We start from the raw sequence: 19,922 nt of genomic DNA, 5'->3' as shown, positions 1-19,922 counted from the left end.
GCTGTGGGATCAGCGCTGATAGCAGCGGCTCGCGCCTGTCTCTGGAGCTCATTTAGGCGGCGCTCTGAATCCCCTCTCCTCGCGCACCAGGAAACAAAGAGGGAAGAAAAAGTCTCTTGCCTCTTCGGCAGATGCAGACTTTTTCCCGGACTCCCTCCGGGCTAGCTGTGGCGCACTAACCCCTCACGCTGTGTTCACGCCGCCAGCCCCAGTCCTCTCCCTGCTATCCGACCGAAGCTGAGCCTCAGCTCCCAGCCCCGCCCGCCCCGGCGGGTGAGCAGACAAGCCTCTCGGGCTGGTGAGCGCTGCTCAGCGCCGAGCCTCTGTGCGGGAGTCTCTCCGTTTTTCCCTCTGCGCCCCTGTTGCTGTGGGATCAGCGCTGATAGCTGCGGCTCGCGCCTGTCTCTGGAGCTCATTTAGGCGGCGCTCTGAATCCCCTCTCCTCGCGCACCAGGAAACAAAGAGGGAAGAAAAAGTCTCTTGCCTCTTCGGCAGATGCAGACTTTTTCCCGGACTCCCTCCCGGCTAGCTGTGGCGCACTAACCCCTCAGGCTGTGTTCACGCCGCCAGCCCCAGTCCTCTCCCTGCTATCTGACCGAAGCTGAGCCTCAGCTCCCAGCCCCGCCCGCCCCGGCGGGTGAGCAGACAAGCCTCTCGGGCTGCTGAGTGCTGCTCGGCGCCGAGCCTCTGTGCGGGAACCTCTCCGCTTTGCCCTCCGCACCCCTGTGGCTGCGCTCTCCTCCGTGGCTCCAAAGCTTCCCCCCTCTGCCACCCGCAGTCTCCGCCCGCGAAGGGGCTTGCTTCCTAGTGCATGGAAACCTTTCCTCCTTCACGGCTCCCTCCCACTGGTGCAGGTCCCGTCCCTCTTCTTTTGTCTCTGTTATTTCTTTTTTCTTTTGCCCTACCCAAGTACGGGGGGGAGTTTCTTGCCTTTTGGGAGGTCTGACGTCTTCTGCCAGCGTTCAGTGGGTGTTCTGTAGGAGAAGTTCCACGTGTAGGTGTATTTCTACTGTATCTGTGGGAAGGAAGGTGATCTCCGCGTCTTACTCTTCCGCCATCTTCCCCAATAATCCACAGCTTTGTTTTATACAAAAGGGTTCACCTGAAAAAAGTAGGTAAATACTTCACAACTCTCCTGATACATGTTCATTACTTTAAGTCTTAGGACCTGTAATAGCGAAGAACTGGGCAACTATCGCTATCCATCCCTGAGTGCTTCTCCGTGGTGGCTCATCCTCGCTGTCAGCGTCTTTCTGCACGTATGCAAATTACATACAACCCAGGGATAGCTGAGAAGAAAGAGGGGAAAGGTACAAGCAGGTTATACTGTGACACCTCAGTCCAGGATAAGTAGAGAAAGAAAACTGGAGCCTATGAGGAGGGGGGAAAACTGCTGAAAAGAGAAGGGAGTAGTGACAAGAAGTTTCAGAATAAGATCTTGTCTTTGAAAATAATTGTCTGTAGCCTTAAGGGGAAAATGTCAGTAAACATCTGGCAACCTAACAAAATAGCAAGGAAAAATATGTCTTCTACAAAGCAAGAACTGACAATTATTAAAAAGAAAACTGGTTGAGTTTTTTTTAAAGCACCTAAATAAAGTGAAAAAGAAACTGAATAAGTAATCAATGCAAGTGTACTAAATATATATTATACATATAGTAGATTAATGCCTCATTATCCATAATACCTCCATATCCAATGAAGGCATTAAAAAGCCATTATCGATCGACAAAACTGAGAAACTTTCACTGATGAAGAGGAGGACAAAAATATGAGGAAAATTAGAGGAAAATGATTATACAAGTAAAGGAGAAAACATTCTTGTGGGAAATTATTAAATAGATAATCAAGTAGAGTAACTGAGCGTTAAAGAAGGAACTATGAGCAATGGTATGGATAGGGTTAAGGAAAACCAACAAATACTGATGAAGCATCTACAACCAGCAATACTCAGGTTGGAAGGGGTGAGGGAGCAGCAAGCAATGAAACCTGGAGAAGGCAGTAAAAGAAGGCCTGTAGAAGTTGTGATTAGAGCTAGAAAGATTCAGGCACTGCCCATCCTTCTTCACCCAGTGAGGAGGGAGCTGAGGAAATAAATATCCAACTTTTCCTACCCTCTGATCTTCTGAAGATGCTTCCCATTGGCCAGTGACAACTGGAAGGCAGAGGGCCAGGAGAATCAGTTATACAGTCATAAAGATCAGACTCCCAGAACATAGAACATAGGGGAAAAGATAGAAACTATATCTGTGGGACAAACGGAAAATATCCAACCCAGTGAATTATGTGGAAGGGAAAGGGCAGAAAAATAGGATGCATGTCAAAAAAAAAAAAAAAAAGGAATAGAAAAAACAATGAAAAATATCATAGAAGAAAATTTCCTTAGGAAGCTCCACACTGAAGGGTATCACCATGGTCTAGCTAAGGCCAATGAAAAAGATTTATGCCTAAATGCATCTTGGCCAAAGTGTGAAGTAAAACCATACAGAGTTCAAGGAAGATGGTTTACTTACAAATGAAGCAAAAAATAAGCAAGTTTCAATATGCATAATAGAATGCCAAAGCAGCAACAACAATAACAGAATTAGATCTAAAAGGTTTTGAAAGGAAACAATTTTAAGTCATGAATTTCATACTTAGTCAAATTGTTCTTTATGTGTAAAGAAATCAGAAATGCACACTCAGATATGAGTAGGAACAGAAAATGTAACATCTATATATCTTTCTTGAAAAACATTTCTTAAATATATACTGAGAGAAAAAATAAAATGAAGAGCTAAATAGGAAATCATGTTATAAAGTGATGCTCGTTGTCAACATTAAAGCATTTTAAAAACACACACAGAGCACAGCTATAAGTTTAGTCACAAAACAAAATGTAAATGTTAAAATATTACCACAATATGTGAAGGAATTGTAAGGTAAAAATTAATACCATAATAATACAGATATGGATTCCAAATCTAAAACGCTATTATAGATTCCAAATCTAAGCTTATATAAACAAATAGGAAAAGAGGATAGAAACACTGTGCTAAATTTCTTACCTCACGTATGGGAATATATTCTTCACTCCGACATTAAACTGTAGCAGTAATTATAATAATAATACCACCACTTTTCATTGAGTACTTACTATATGCCAGGAACTGCTCTGAACAATTTACATGAATTAATCCATTTCAAATTTAAAATAACTCTATTAAGTGTGTGCTATTATTATCCTCATTTTACAGATGAGAGAACTGAGGTTAAAAAACTTGCCCAATGTAAATAAACTAGTTTTTGAGTCTGTCTTTTTAATCACTATGTTACTTACTACACATGTTCAACAATAAGAAATTGATTAAATAAACCATGAAACATCTAAAAAATAGAAAATCTTCCCTTTTAATGTTATAAAAGCATATTTGTTGATGTGAAGATATTTATTTTCAACCACATGTACAAATATTTACCTTGTATTACATAATGGACATCTGCTTTTGCCTTGACAGCATACACCTCACAGGGTTGTCTAAAGTGCCAAATGATTATACTAGATTAATTCATGTCTCAATCCTCAGCCTTCAGTACAAGCTCCAATAAATTCCCTCTTTTAAGCCATATGGCATTTGTGATTGAAGGAGTCCTAATGATTCTTATTTTTTAAGGAAAATGAAAGTTTCCAAACTACATATCATTTTTAAAAAGCCAATACATATATGCATATACACAGTGATTAAATTCAGTGGTTGCTATTAAACATTGTTAATAGCAGTTATATTTTAGATAGTAGGATTGAACGACTTTTTTTTTTAACAAGTCTTTTAATTTTTAAAATTATTTATTTATTTATTTTTGGCTGCGTTGGGTCTTCATTGCTGCGCGCCGGCTTTCTCTGGTTGCAGCAAGCGGGGGCTACTCTTCGTTGCAGTGGACAGGTTTCTCATTGCGGTGGTTTCTCTTGTTGCAGAGCACGGGCTCTAGGCATGCGGGCTTCAGTAGCTGTGGCACGTGGGCTCAGTAGTTGTGGCTTGCGGGCTCTAGAGCAGGGGCTCAGTAGTTGTGGCACACAGGCTTAGTTGCTCCGCGGCATGTGGGATCTTCCCGGACCAGGGATTGAACCCGTGTTCCCTGCATTGTCAGGCGGATTCTTAACCACTGCACCACCAGGGAAGTCCCTGAATGACTTTTAAAATCTGTATTTCTGATGTTTCCTTTGACAAATATATTGTTATTGTGTAATAAAGGGAAAATCAATTCTTGAAACAACAGTAACAAAATTACCTTTAGATATCACCCCTCTCAAACAAATATTTTATACTACTTGCAGATCAGGCAATTTGAGGACTTTTTCTCTCTTGAAAGTTCACATATTACTGAATGAATGAGGCCAGCATTTATGAATAAATAAATGAAAGTCTGAAGGTTTCTGACCATCCACCTCCTCACCAAGATGGGTAGAAGAAGAAACTGCAGGTTAGACTAGATTTCTTCTTAAGATGCAAGTCTTGCCCATTTTAGCACATGAATGAAGGATAATTCCTTCAAATTTTATAGCATAGAAAGTCACAAGATTATTTTATTAGGAAAAATAATTTAAACTACTCATTACTATTCAACCACAATTGCCTAGAAAAAAAAAAAAATGCACTGATGCTTCTATTCAATGTGCAGATTAGCCAACATGGTCTCTGGTCAAATACATTCATCAGAAAAGGAAAGGAGTTTATTGTCTTTTTGTTATTAGAAAATATTTATTAAGTTTTTATTTTTCATTGTACTTTTCAATATAATAAAAATCAAATATATTAAAATTAATAATCACTGAACATCTACTAGGTGCCAAGTGCTCTACATGCATTTTTTCGACCCTTTAAGTTACGTTTCAGATGGGGACACTGAAGCTCAAAGAAGAGAAATACATATATGCATTCAATTCATATAGTCATTCAATCTTACTATCCAAATATAACTGCTATTATCAATGATTAATAGCAACCGTTGACTTTAATTACTATGTATATATGCATATATGTATTTGTTTTATGCATTTATGTATTTTTGCAAAATTATACAGCTAATGTGTTGTGAGCTTGGTATTTGAACTCAAACCTGATTGATGGCCAAGCAGCTTCAGGACTGCACTATCCTGTCTCTTAGGCCATGGGAGCTTATGCTCTGCATTTTAAAAATGCTAGTATGCATTTTTAGTTATGAGAGAATGAGAGAGAAATGACTGAAGTTAGTTGAATAATTTTTGCAGTTCCTTCTTTTAAAACAGGTAGGGCTCAAACTCTCTTGCCATCAGTAGGGATCACAGGTAGAACTCAAAAGTTCTCCCCTTTGGTGAAGCAGATGTCTGTGATTCTGGAACTGGGACCAGGTTGACTTCCTCCAAGTTTCACTTAGTTGTCTCCAAGTGACCATGAAAAATCCGAAGAACCCGATAGAGATGCTGGTACAGAACTACACTAAAGTTGCATGAATAGTAATAATGTTTGCTCTATAAATAGTAAAATGAGAGACTTCTGATTTATAATTAGGTCTTACATTTCCTATTACGTGCTAGAAAATGAAAAAATAGGGCATTTCTCCTCTCACGTCAAGGTAGTCTTACTGATTCTCAGCTTAAATTAAAATATGAAAACCTATAGTCAAACTTGCTCTAAGTTACTTTTCTATAACTGTAGATTGCCTGTAGCATGTATTAAATAAATACTAAAATCTATAAGTAAATGACGAGTAAATGTCATTTGCACATGAAACTCAAAATTGGGGCAAAGTAGTTAAGATAGAGTGATGAGAGTGGCATGGTCATGAAAATTTGTTATTTATAAAAGATGGGCCAAGAAGAGATGGGTCAGAGCACCCATCTCAACAATGTAATTTTAGAAAGATGCCATAATTAAAGTTAGGAAGGAGAATCTGGAATCTAAAGTGATGCTTGTATTAAAAAATAAATAAATGAACAAACCAAAAAAACCCAAACAGAAAGACTATATCACAGGCTAACGCTGGATGATATCATTGTTTAAAAAAAAAGAAAAAAAAACCTTACTTTTCTGGTAAAGGGATTATTTAGTTTGCAAGCTGGGCTGAAGATGTTTCCTTTCTGAGGAGTCAAGTTTCTCTTTCCAGATGGTTTCTTCTCCCTTAACTCAAAAAAACAATTGCTTTTATGGTTATTGATTTTGATTAATGGATACTGTCATGGGAAACCATTTTCTTTTCCTTAAAGAACACAGACCCCTGTGATAAGGACAAAGTTTACGTTTAAAACCTTTGTCCATCATTAACCAATTGGATTGAGGACTATGCCTAGTTCTTTGCATGGTTTGAGATGATCTAGCCTCAACAGTAAGATTTTAATTGTTAAAGTCTTTTAATTTCTTTTCCATTATGTGTCTAGAATACAATGGCTGTAGGAAGGAAAAGCTCTTGACTGGACGCCTAATTTCAATTCAGGCATATAATTAATGTTCCCAGGGTCAGACTCTTGCCTAGTGGATGCCCCATGGGCTTCCAGTGGCTGAGTGGAGGCAACTGAGCAGGGAGAAATCATCTCTGTAAGCCAGCTGGGCTTCCCCAGTTACCCATCCCTGGCTCGGCTAACCCCAGTGCATCCCTAAGCCCTGCTGGTATCTGCTATCAAGGAGAGCCAGAGGAAATTGATGGAGACAGTGCCAATATCAGTGCCCCTGAGGTTTCTCCTTTTGCCAACATTAGCTATAAAGAAGCTGGTCTCATTCTCTGTTAAAGCTATTGATTTTTTCCCTCCCTCAGGCCAGTCCTGCATTATGCTCCTTCCAGGGTCTGAGAGCTGTGTCTTTCACCAGTATGTTTCTTTTAGAACATTCATTTACGGAATCAAAGAAGAACTCTCCTGGGTATCCTGTTATCTTGCCAGTCCTGACCTGAAATACAGCCGGAAAATGCAGGCAGCTCTGTAAATAACAAATCTGACCTTCATCACTTAGCACTTCCTGGCATGCTTCTTGTTCAAAAAGACTCTAAGAAAATCAGGAGATAGTGTTCATTCACTGCCCACTTCTTCTCCGGGTACCTGTGTTTAAATCCTCTCTGGTTATGTGTAGATGATATTTATGGTTTCTATTTTCTCCTTGGTGGATATACTGTATAACTGGTGGTTTCTGTCTTAAATAAGTTATTCATTCATTCATTTAATCCATATTTGTTTATTCATGCAATTCACTCTTTCATGCAATTCATTCATTCATTCGTTCAATACTTACTTATTATTTATTTATCTACTTCATTCCAGGCACTGTGACAGATGATGAAGTTTCTATACAGAACCACACAGACCTGGTGCCTGTCCTCATGATCAGGACAGAGTAGTAAGCAGACAGTAAATAAAGAAATGTGCTATGTGGTATCAGGAAAAAACACAGAATGTTTTAAAACAGCACAGCAATTTAGATAGGGGAATCCACAAGAGTGACATCCAAGGTGACACAGCTGGGGGCTGGAGCATTGCTCTCCACATGTCATCTCTATGAAGACTGATGGGAGGGAATAATGGGTGCTGGACTCAGGCAGGAGATGAGTTAGGAAGCTGTTGCTCAGATGCATGGATAAATGATAGCTCACCTAATGACACAGGGAGGGCTTTTGGAAGGAACTGACGATGTCCTTGTCTCATTTCATCAGCATAGAACAATAGCAAATATTATATTTTTATTCGGAGGGATTATTTTATTTCCAGATAATTGAAATTTCTGTTTAATTTAAAAAAATTAGAGTAGGCAATAGAGGTAAAATATAGATGAAAACTAGATAATATTCCAATCACCCACAAACTCTTTCCTTACCAGTCTCCTGTTAGCAGTGAGGGTTATCCTTCCCCACTTCTTTCCTTGTGTGCATGTGTGTGTGTACATACATGAGTATATATGTATATGTGTTTATATATACACACATTTATTACATGAAAGGAATTAACACTATTTATACTATAGGAAAATTATTTTTTACTTAAATAGATGTCCTTTCATATTAGCACATATAGATAAGTCTTATTTTTAATGCTTGAATAATATTGTACAAGATAGAAATGAAAGTACAATCATATGTTAATCATTCCACATTATTTCTATTGCTTTTTAGTTTTGGTTTTTTACACTTAGTTTTTTAATTCATCCCAAAATTATCTTGGTATATTGTTTGAAGTGTGATCACAATAATTTTTTCTCCCAAAGTGTTCTGTTTATTGAATAATTCATCTTTTCCTTACCATCATGATGTACCAAATTCTCTCATAGATATGTTTTTTTGGACTTTATTTTCTATTCCAGTGATCTGTTTATCTATTATTATGGCTGCACCACACTGTTTTATTAAAGTCGCGTGGTGCTTTGACATCTTATAAGCTAGAGAACCCAAGAGTGGTGGGTAGAATTGTAGTCACTGGAGTCAGGACAAATATGACTCCAAACTCTGGAGAATAATAATTTATTTACTCTCAGTGCTGTTTATGATCAGAGCACTCTTACATCAGTATGATACCATTTTCAGTATACTATAGTTCCGATTATGATTAAAAATTGATTTGGGGAGGGTTGGGGGGAGACGCAAGAGGGAGGGGATATGGGGATATATGTATACTTATAGCTGATTCACTTTGTTATACAACAGAATCTAACACACCATTGTAAAGCAATTATACTCCAATAAAGATGTTAAAAAAAATTGATTTGGTGTTGACTTTCAGTGATAGATGTGTATTAAACAATTTATTTTTAAGAAGAAAATATTGGAATTCTTTAAAACACCACTTTATTTGATGGCTGTTCCTCTCAATGCTTGGAGGCTTAAGTAGTGGGATTTTAGTCCATCATATATCTAAGCTGACTTGTATTCACTCAGGGCACCATGGGGATGGGTTGGCTGTCCGTTAGTGCCTTATGATTTTTGCGGGGTCAAACAATTGCAAAAAAAAAAGAAAAAAACACTTTAAAAAATTATCTTCTTTCAATAGAGACACAGAATGTAGAGAACAAACTTATGGACACCAAGGGGGGAAAGTGGCAGGGAGGTGGTGGTGGTGGGATGAATTGGGAGATTGGGATTGACATGTATACACTAATATGTATAAAATGGATAACTAATAAGAACCTGCTGTATAAAAAAATAAATAAAATAAAATTCAAAAAATAAAAAAATTAAATTAAATTAACCCAATATCTAGAATAAAGCATAGGAGATAAAAAAAAATTATCTTTTTTCTTAGAAATAATTGACTTGGACACAATGGTGTCTTTAATAAAGTTACAGATAAAAATGTCTTCAGTAACCTGGTGACGGTCTCCATCCACTGTGAACTAGCTCTACAGCTCAAGTCCTTAGGTATAAAATACAAATATTGAGTCGTGTTTTATAGCTGGCAGCACAGACTGTGGGCAGCTCTTTTTATTTTATTTTATTTTATTTACTTATGTTTTATACAGCAGGTTCTTATTAGTTATCTATTTTATACGTATTAGTGTATATATGTCAATCCCAATCTCCCAATTCGTCCCACCCCCCCCCCGACTTTCCCCCTTTGGTGTCCATACGTTTGTTCTCTACATCTGTGTCTCTATTTCTGTGGGCAGCTCTTAAAGAAAGGGAGGAAGACTGGGAATAAAACACATATCTTTGAATCCTATATGAACAGCAATACCTGCTATAGCCCAAAGTTGCCAGATGCAGAGGATGGAGTACAAAAGTAGAGTCACTTGGAGGAATTACAGCTGGCCCTGTAGATCCTTTGAATCAGTCAGTTGGAAAAACGCCATGAGCAAAACCTCTTGAATAAGCTAAAAGAAAATATTTACAAATATTAATATTATGTTGCTGGAAATGTGTCAGCAGGCAAAATATGGTAAAACTTAAGGCACAGACTCTGATTCTACAAGGGAAGTCTGATCGAGGGGCTGTGTAGGGGGATAAAAATGTTCGAAGGTATGATTTGAACTCATCAAGAAGAGCTTGTTGGCACCAATTAACTGAAAAGCCAAACCTAGTTTGTGTTTTAGGGCAATTTGGATTGCAAAGTCCAAGAGAAGGATTTTTAAGAGTAAAACACTGAAATCACAAAATGGTCCTACTAGTTCAGCAATATATACTATTTAACAAGCAAAATCACCATTTATCCTAAAAATAGTAGGCATCCATCATCATAATACTACCCAGTTTATTGGACACTGAATCTCTCTTAATGGTACCTAGGGCCAAGTTAATGCATGCAGCTAGATGAAAAAGAAAGTCTTATGGGGCATACACAGACATCCATTCCCCCTCACCGTTCCTCCCCCAACTCTCTCTCTCTCTCTCTCACACACACACACACACACAGAGTGTATTGAGAGATTGCTGTCAATCCTGGCAGTGTTAACCAGAAGAATAAGTAGGCATGGACCTGGTTACTCTCCCTTTCTACTTTCCTTTAGTCATACAGCCAATCCTATCAAAATCTTCCCCTGTTAATTTTCCCCAGCTGTTTTTCCCCACCATTCCTGCTGTCACCATCCTTGTCTAGCCCTTGATGATGGCAGTAGTAGACTAATTAGTTTCTTCTATCAGGCTTCCCTCTTCCAATCCATCAACTTCTCCATGAACAGATTCATCTTCTCACATTGCAATCATCACCTCGTCTCAAAATCTTTAATGGCTACCATTTTCTGTAGAACAAAGACCAAATTCTTAATCGTGGCCTTCCACAATCTGTTTCCAAACTGCCACTCCAGACTTATGTCACTGATTACTGTACGACAAAGTATATACAACACAGCAAAGCAAACTCTCTCCTCATGGCTCCCCACACTCTCTTGTCTGTGATTTCATGTCTGTGATTTCCACCATATTTTTTTCATTTCCTTTTAAGAAATCTAAATCCTCTTCCTTCAAGTTCCAATTCATATTCTTTCTCTTTTCCTTAACTTTCCCCGTGTCAATGGCCACTCTTTCCTCTGAACTGTTTTAACAACCATAAGTCAAGTTGCTGGGTAATGCTGATTCTTGAGTTTTTTGGAATATTGAGAGGTAGAAGGTGGGTGAAGAATATGGCCTTTAGAATTGCAAGTGGTTTTCTATCTTTAGAGGTAGAGATTCCAATTAACTTTTGTGGAAGACTGTTTTGGGGTGTAGTAATCATCAGTTTTAGTCAAATGTTGGGACATATGGTAAGACCACACTGCTCTTTTGAAGTTAGGAGTGGGCACATGATTTACTTTGGCCAATGAATTGAGAATTTAAGTGACATGTGATACTTCTGGTTGTAAGCATCGAGTCAATGGGTGATTTTCAGAATTCTTCCTGCTGCCTTAGCAACCAGCAATATAACCAATAGTGGCTGTAACCTCAGTCTGGTTCTAGAGGATGATATAGAAAAGAGCCCATCAAATCACCAAGTCACCTCTCCTCGGTGAGCTGGAGTCCATCAACTCATGACTCATATAGCTCACCCATGATTAGTAGACAACAGGAGCAAGAAATTGGTCTTGATTTTTAAGTCACTAAGATTTAGGGGTTGTTTGTTGTTCCTGCATATTCTGAATATGCAAGATATATCCTAGCCTATCCTGAATGACACACTAAGAAAATCTTCAAAATGCACCTTTCGCTCCACAAATAGAGAAGATGCCCTTCCAGTATTGGGGGAACTCTCTGAAAGCATAATTTACTTTAACGCAGGTGTTAAATTACTGAGAGTTGAGCTGAGAGTTTATATCACAAGACCAAGGGTGAAGAATCTGAGTGCCAGCTCTTAAGCATCATTTCAGGATTCTGGAAATGCAGGGTGATGCTTTGAAGATCAACTAAACAGATGGGCGTGCATGTTCCTGGGAAGGGAAGGCTTCTCTCCTCATTTCCACGGCAACTGGAGCTGCCGTAGCTCAAGGAGGAGGGACTTTTGGAGCATCCTCAAGACTGCTGTCTCCTGAGGAGAATCAGCAGCAGGCTAACAAACAGGCCCTTTGGAGAACAGTTGACATTGGCAGAGGGAACTGTAGCCACAGAGAAAGATCACAGCAGTTAGTTATTGGCTGAGGGTGAAGGCTGATTCCAGCAGACAGACTTTTGTGAGCACAAGTGAAGTAACCCTTGGAGAGTCCCAGCAATAATTAGAGGATGTTATGGAATTAGGGCTTGGAGTCAATGTCATTTGGACCATAAAATAAAGGTGACCCGGTTTATTACCAGATAAGCCATGTAATATATGTAATACAATTATTATTTGTAAAGTTTATTTATTCTTATTAATTGGTTTATAATGATAGATTTTCACTTCGTACTAAAATCTCATCTTCACAAATATATTGCTTCTTTTTTTGTTTTAATTTTTATTTTATTTATTTATTATTTTTGGCTATGTTGGGTCTTCATTGTTGCACACGAGCTTTCTCTAGTTGCAGCGAGCGGGGGCTACTCTTCGTTGCGGTGTGCGGGCTTCTCATTGCGGTGGCTTCTCTTGTTGTGGAGCATGGGCTCTAGGCACGTGGGCTTCAGTAGTTGTGGCACACAGACTCAGTAGTTGTGGCTCACAGGCTCAGTAGTTGTGGCTCACGGGCTCTAGAGTGCAGGCTCGGTAGTTGTGGTGCACAGGTTTAGTTGCTCTGCAGCATGTGGGATCTTCCTGGACCAGGGCTCGAACCTGTGTTCCCTGCATTGGCAGGCAGATTCTTAACCACTGTGCCACCAGGGAAGTCCCTATATTGCTTCTTGAAGGCAAGGACAATTTTTAGTATACAATGGGCAGTTAATAGGGGATTGTTGATATTGATAATGAAGTTGTGGAAGAATTTTATTTTGAGCAAAAGATCATTTTATTTTCATGGTGGGTAGAATTTAATGTATCGCTAGTAAATCGAGAATCTGCATTTCAATAGTAGAAAGGAACTTAGAGAAAATTTTGTCTAGTGGCTTCAAAATGGGCTTGGAGGAGACCTTGCTGTAACTTCGACAGGACATCAAAGGCCTTACATTTTTCCATGCAAGTTACTCCACTTGTATCTGTTCTGTTAGTGGGTTCTATAGGCAAATTCATTTGATGAATGAGTCTGCTGTTAATGTAAGATTGACCTGGACCTTTGACTAGATTGATATAGTTCAACTACCTTTTTTTTTTTTTAACATCTTTATTGGAGTATAACTGCTTTACAATGGTGTGTTAGTTTCTGCTGTATGACAAAATGAATCAGCTATACGTATACATATATCCCTATATCCCCTCCCTCTTGCGTCTCCCTCCCACCCTCCCTATCCCACCCTTCTAGGTGGTCACAAAGCACTGAGCTGATCTCCCTGTGCTATGCGGCTGCTTCCCACTAGCTATCTATTTTACATTTGGTAGTGTATATATGTCCATGCCACTCTCTCGCCCTCAAGTCCCTTCTCTACGTCTGCATCTTTATTCCTGTCCTGCCCCTAGGTTCCTCATAACCATTTTTTTTTTTTTAGGTTCCATATATATGTGTTAGCATACGGTATTTGTTTTTCTCTTTCTGACTTACTTCACTCTTCAACTATCTTATTTTATACAAGGTCAACACATGTTAAATGGGTCGTCCAAGGACACAGATCTGGTAAAAGCCAAGAAATCAGGTCTCCTGCTAGCCACCCTGGTGTTACCAACCACAGTTATTCTTATTGATTTGTATTCTTTATTTTTTTTAATGCATTACTGAATTATTTATTTTGCAGTTCCATAAATGTCTCATTTTCTGCTTTAACCACACACTTAAAAAAATTCTTTCAGAAGCAAATGAAGTACAGTAATGAGGAAAAGAGCATCTTGGTGTGGTCGGGAAAGTCCCTAGTCTTAGACTCCTACCTTAGATTTGGAAGTAATCTGATCTGTCCTTCATATGATATGTCAGTCACCTTCACAGGACCACTACTGAGGGGAAATCCTGTGTATGTTGGATGACTAGGAAAACCAACCTCTCATCTCTGAACAACTGAGACTGTTTTCTAGTTTAGCCTTTCACTGAACTTAATTTTTTTATTGGAGTATACTTGATTTACAATACTGTGTTATTTTCGGGTGTACAGCAAAGTGATTCAGTTATATATAAGTGTATATATATATATATTTTTTTTTTTTTTCAGATTATTTTCCATTATGGGTTCTTATAAGATACTGAACATTGTTCCCTGTGTTAATCAGTAAAGCCTTGTTGTTTCACTGAACTTAATTTAATATCAGTATAACATTGTAATCATTCTCCTGAGAATATAAATACATAAGCCAGTGGACATACCTATGTTTAGCTTGACCTTGATGGAATTAAAAAAATTTTTTAAATTAGTTACTATAATTCACAAATCAAATGTGATGCTGATTAGAAGCTGCCCCTTTTATACAGGAAATGAGCCCTTCAGTTTTCCACAATCCCCACCACTCCATATTGCTGGGCCTGTTAACCTCTTTGAATATAGGCATTCAAGATGGGCTCCATGTGGTATGCCATAAATATACCATGTTGTTATGTTTGTCATCGAAACTATGGATTTATTATCCAAATGTTCAGACTTTTAATTTCCTAAATGAGTGTATTAAGGACCTGAAGAATGGTACTTGTCACTTTCAAATTCCAGTTTTGCGGTTCATTAGGATTGAAAGGGAGAAAATGGGTTAGTGAAACAGAAAAGGAGGGAGAAGCATGTGAACTGTGAGATTCGGAAGAAGTATGCATGAAAGGAATCCATAGAAATGTATGTATACAGGGAGCAACCCAAAATGCGAATTATTTTCGTAGTGGGGAGGCAGTTATCTGCGTTATCTGTGAGGCAGAGTCAGACACAGCAATCTCACGTGTAGAGCAAAGGACAGTCGTTGTGTGGGCTCGAAGTGGACCATCCAGCTTTTGAGCCAGGTCCAGATATGGAGATCTGCTCTGTCAGGGGCAGGATCTCCAAATGCAGATGGACGCCGCCTCTGTCACGCCAGCTCTCACCTTATGGCAGCTCTCTGGGATGCAGTCTGGAAACACCATATGGGATATAGCCTTTCCCACATAATCCCATGAAAACTGTCTTACAGTCACACATTATGAATATTTCATTTTTCTTCACGAATCAACTTCCAAGGTGTGGAACATTCCTTTTCTTTTTATTTTTTTCTTTGCTTTCTGGGTCCTTGGTTTAAATGGTTTTCACTTAGCTAAATAAATGCTTCCTTGTCAAATTTAGGATGTTAGTAGAGGGTCTAGAATTATTTGCCATCATGGTAATAAATAGGAACATGCTGACCTTTCTTACTATGCACATATAATAGCAAAACAACTGAGTAAACCTTTTTACAAAATTCAATTGGTTTGATTTTCTCTCTTTCTTTCTCTCTTTTCCTTCTTTCTTTCTTTCTGTGCTTTTCCTTTTGCCCGAATCGGGTAGATTTTTAAAAGCAGAGTTGGCTGAATTAATTTGGTGTTCTGGTTTCCTGGAAATGTGGCCTCTCTCTGACCCAGCTTAAAGGGATAATCTTCAAAGCTCCTTTCCTATTCTATGGTTTAATTTTAAAATATTAATCATCAGTCATTTAAGTTTACATATTGTTTTGAAATCCAGCTTTGTGGCTATCGTTTTGTCTCTTGATATCAGAAGAGTTATTTCATCTTCCTAGAGTGAGTGATAGCAGCTGGTTGACAGGACAGAGCAAACCAGACTGTGCCGAAAAGGGAGGGGAAAATACCATATCTAATTAAAGCAGCAGGGAACATTTTTAGCAAGGCAAATTGTAATCCTTTATCTGGAAACTAGCCAGGGCATTAGGCTAAACAACCCTGTTTGTGAAAAATAATCATAAAAAACATATACCCACAGTGGTTTTATAGATCAAAAGTGTCTGGGATGTCCAGGTTGACATCTCATTTAAAAAGCTTTCTTACCGTCAGTATCCCTAACACCTGCCAAACAAGATGGCAAAAATTTAGCCACTGTGGAAAGACAGTATTAGCTTCAAAAGTGCTTGTGGATCTTATTTGTCCTGGATTTTAGCAAGAATTGTTTTTTTTTTTTAAGATGACCTCTTTCCTCCTCTGACTCTATTTATTTATTTATGGCTGCGTCGGTCTTAGTTGCGGCGTGCTGGATCTTTCCTTGCGGCATGTGGGCTCTTCGTTGTGGTGTGTGGGCTTCTCTCTTGTTGTGGCACTCAGGCTCCAGAGCACGTGGGCTCAGTAGTTGCAGCACACAGTCTCTCTAGTTGCGGTGCGCAGGCTGCATGGGGGATCTTAGTTCCCCGACCAGGGTTGGAACCCATGTCCCCTGCATTGGAGGGCAGATTCTTAACCACTGCACCACCAGGGAAGTCCCAAGAATTCTAACTATAATCTCAGGGGGAAAAAAAATCAATTGCACTTTTAAAGGAATGGGTATAAAACAGTTACAAATGTTTCTTTTAAATGGACCCTTGCTTACTGGGTCAGAGTCCCAGGAATCAGTCCTAGCTGCACCATTCTGGCTGTGTGGTATCCAGTGAGACACATGGCCCACTTCACCCTCAATTTCTTTCTTTAGAAAATGAGGGTAACAGTATTCATCGACTACCTTCTCCAAATAATAGGGAGTATTGGATCAAAGATCATCAACCATGTGAAAGCACACAAACTGAGAGCCACTTACACGTGCAAACTTTGTTTTTCTTTTGTTATGGTATTAGTCCCTGAAGGTCCCAGATATGTAGCAACATTGGAAAGCCTTGGTTGGAAAGCTTATCTATGAATAGGCAGGCACATTTCTCAAGAGTAGATTTAATCTATCAATCAAATCTTCTGGTTTAATTCAGTGCTCCAGACCCAGGCTCTAGGTGATTTGTTAGTTACATATTGAATCGAGCTTGTGTCAAAGAAGGGATCATATGTGGCAGTTGAAACGCAACAGGTTGAAGCAGCTGTTAGGCCACATAGAATCATAGGGGACAGTTTGGGAGAGGATGTCAAAATTCATATATTTAAGAATAGCGTTTCAAGCTGTAATCAAGGGTTGAGTTAACAAGTTCAAAATGAAGCCTCTAAAATTTGGGAAAAATAATAAAAACAAAATAGGGACTATTATTTTCGTGTTTAGAGATGCCTAATATGCTGCCATTTCAAGCTATGTCATGGTTGGCATGGGTTCCATCCCAGAATTACTGTCTCATTTCTAAGGAGGTAAATTCTAGCTACAGGATACTTCCTGGAATAAAAAAAGATCCTGAGGTGAATAGCAAAAGCACTGACTGTATCTATACTCGTACATATTTAAATTAGAATACCTACCAAATGTAAAAGTATACTTATTTGCTGTTCCTAGTCTTTGCATTTTAGAATTTTTCAAACATTGATTTTGAGTTTCAGACAAAAAAAAAAAAAACTTCACTTTGATTCAAATTTCATTTGTATCTGCAAAATTTTTGATCCAAATGCCTATTTGTTATTTAAAAACAATCATCTATGCAAGAGTTAGGATGGAAAGAATGTATGATCTGTTTATTTGTTGCTATTGCTGTTGTTAAATTAATGTGCTGTGTCTGGAGATACATAAAGGAAAAAAACCTCAGGAGAAACATGTTGGGCAGTTGAATTCAAGTGGTTTATCAAGAAAACTTGCTTTTCTTTAGTGATTAGGTGGTGACCTACGTCCCTCATGAATCATTTTTCATTCAACAAAAGTCATAGCCCAGGATTCCCTGGTGGCACAGTGGTTGAGAGTCCGCCTGCCAATGCAGGGGACACGGGTTCGAGCCCTGGTCCGGGAAGATCCCACATGTTGCGGAGCAACTAAGCCTGTGTGCCACAACTACTGAGCCTGCGTTCTAAAGCCCGCGAGCCACAACTACTGAAGTCCACGTGCCTAGAGCCTGTGCTCCGCAACAAGAGAAGCCACTGCAAGGAGAAGCCTGCCCACTGCAATGAAGAGTAGCTCCTGCTCCTGCAACTAGAGAAAGCCAGGGCCCAGCAACAAAGACCCAACACAGCAAAAAAAAAAAAAAAAGTCACAGCCCAGATGTGAAAGCCTGGCAAGAGCCTGGGCTGGCAGTACCTGCCAAATATGCAAGAGTTTGCGTATCTTTCCCTTTGCTCCCATTCTCTGCTCTCCAACTAAAGTCGACATTGCCGAACGTAGTAAGCAGAGGAGTCATAAGTTGGTCTGGTCTGGTCTTGATTCTGAATTGTCCTTCGCAAGTACACCTGGAAAGCTCTGGTCTTCTTTAGGGCCAAAGTCATTGTTTTACTGTCTCCAGCAAACTCTAGGCCAGAAGGCTCATCTGGTATCAGTGTCATTCATGTGCAAAGTAGAAACTGAACTGAACACATTATCTTTGAGCTGAAATTGGTCTCTCCAACAGTACCAGCCTCTTTAAGGGGTGGCATGCACTTGAAGGTTGGTTATTAGTTCCAAATGCTGCAGAAGCATCTGCTCTCGACTAGCCAGAAATCATGTTTAATAACAAGAAAATCTACTCCAGCCAAATCCCTGTTGGGAGGGCTCTCGCATGAACAAAAGGCCCCCACTTCCCCTGATTTCCATAACAGATGTAGTATCTGATGCATGACAGCTCAGCGCAGCCCCACGCCATTATTCCCCTACATATCCATCTGCAAGAAACTGTGCTTTCATTTTGTTAATTGCTCTGGTGGGCTACACATTATTTTTTGTTGCCCAGAGAGTATTCTGTTTGTGCTTCATGCTACACTGGTCACAATAATAGTTATTTTTCTTAATGTTAAAAGTGATTAGCCTTCTTCCTTTACTTGGCTATGCATCTTCCATACCCAATAAACTATTAATGCCTCCCTGAGGGGTTGACAGTTTCACTTAAGTTGGTCTGGTCTGGTGTTCTCATCCCTGGTGCTGCTTCTTTGTCTTCTTATTGAGCATTCTTGGGACAAGCCAGATATGGGGGAAAGTCATTAGCAGGGTCCTAAGGACTGAATGCAGTTCCTAATGCTTTGAAAAAAATAAATAACAGAGCATTAATTTTGACACTTGTAAGTTAACAGTCGCTTTAAAATCACACATAAACACACACACACACACAACCACAGATAAAAATATTTGCTACTTTAGAAAATGTTTAGAAAGACAGATGCTCTTAATTTGTAATTAGTCCTAGGTCAGTTTTCTCCTAGTGGTGAAGCTTTAGGTAAATGGTGAAGTTTGCTTCCTGATACCACCAGCGGGCCAGCTATAACACAGCCAGCCATCACCCCCATCGCGTTATTAGAGGGTGCATCGTAGAAGCTGTTGTAGTGATAGCAGCGAATGGGACACTGGGGGCAGGGGGTGGGGGAAGGAATTGGTAGCGTGCTTAGAGGGGGAAAAACAACGAAAAGATAGAAGGTAGTAAGCAGAGGAGTCATAAGTATAAAATAATAATAATATATAATCTCCACATTTCATTTATTCAGTAGAATGTTGACTGATTTGTTTTATTTTTTTAAAATAAATTAGGAAGTACATGTGAATTTTCATTCTTAAAAGACACTGTCTACTCCTGCGGCCAGCCGCCCGGGCTCAGGTTGTGTCTTCCCCGGCCTCGGAGACCTGTCCACCTGGCGCTGTAGCAAGCCGTGTGGATGAAAGGCTCTTGGTGCTCCAGCCAGGCATCAGGGCCGTGCCTCTGAGGTGGGAGAGCCAACTTCAGAACACTGGTCCACAAGAGACCTCCCAGCTCCACGTAATACCAAACGGCAAAAATCTCCCAGAGATCTCCATCTCAACATCAAGACCCAGCTTCACCCAACGACCAGCAAGCTACAGTGCTGGACACCCTATGCCAAACAACTAGCTAGACAGGAACACAACCCCATCCATTAGCAGAGAGGCTGCCTAAAATCATAATAAGGCCACAGACACCCCAAAATACACCACCAGACGTGGACGTGCCCACCAGAAAGACAAGATCCAGCCTCATCCACCAGAACTCAGGCACTAGTTCCCTCCACCAGGAA

At 39.6% G+C, this 19,922-nt stretch overlaps 1 non-coding gene across 1 annotated transcript; it reads left to right on the top strand.

Moving 5' to 3' along the window:
• Window positions 1–8,786: 8,786 nt before the first annotated feature.
• LOC114238081 (small nucleolar RNA SNORA79) lies at window positions 8,787–8,934 on the top strand. Its single transcript, XR_003623508.2, has one exon. It is a non-coding gene; the product is annotated as a small nucleolar RNA SNORA79 (small nucleolar RNA).
• Window positions 8,935–19,922: the final 10,988 nt, after the last annotated feature.

The sequence above is a fragment of the Balaenoptera acutorostrata genome, chromosome 8, assembly GCF_949987535.1.
Source record: "Balaenoptera acutorostrata chromosome 8, mBalAcu1.1, whole genome shotgun sequence".
Classification (NCBI taxonomy): Eukaryota; Metazoa; Chordata; class Mammalia; order Artiodactyla; family Balaenopteridae; genus Balaenoptera; species Balaenoptera acutorostrata.
This window is presented reverse-complemented; position numbering and strand designations above follow the sequence as displayed.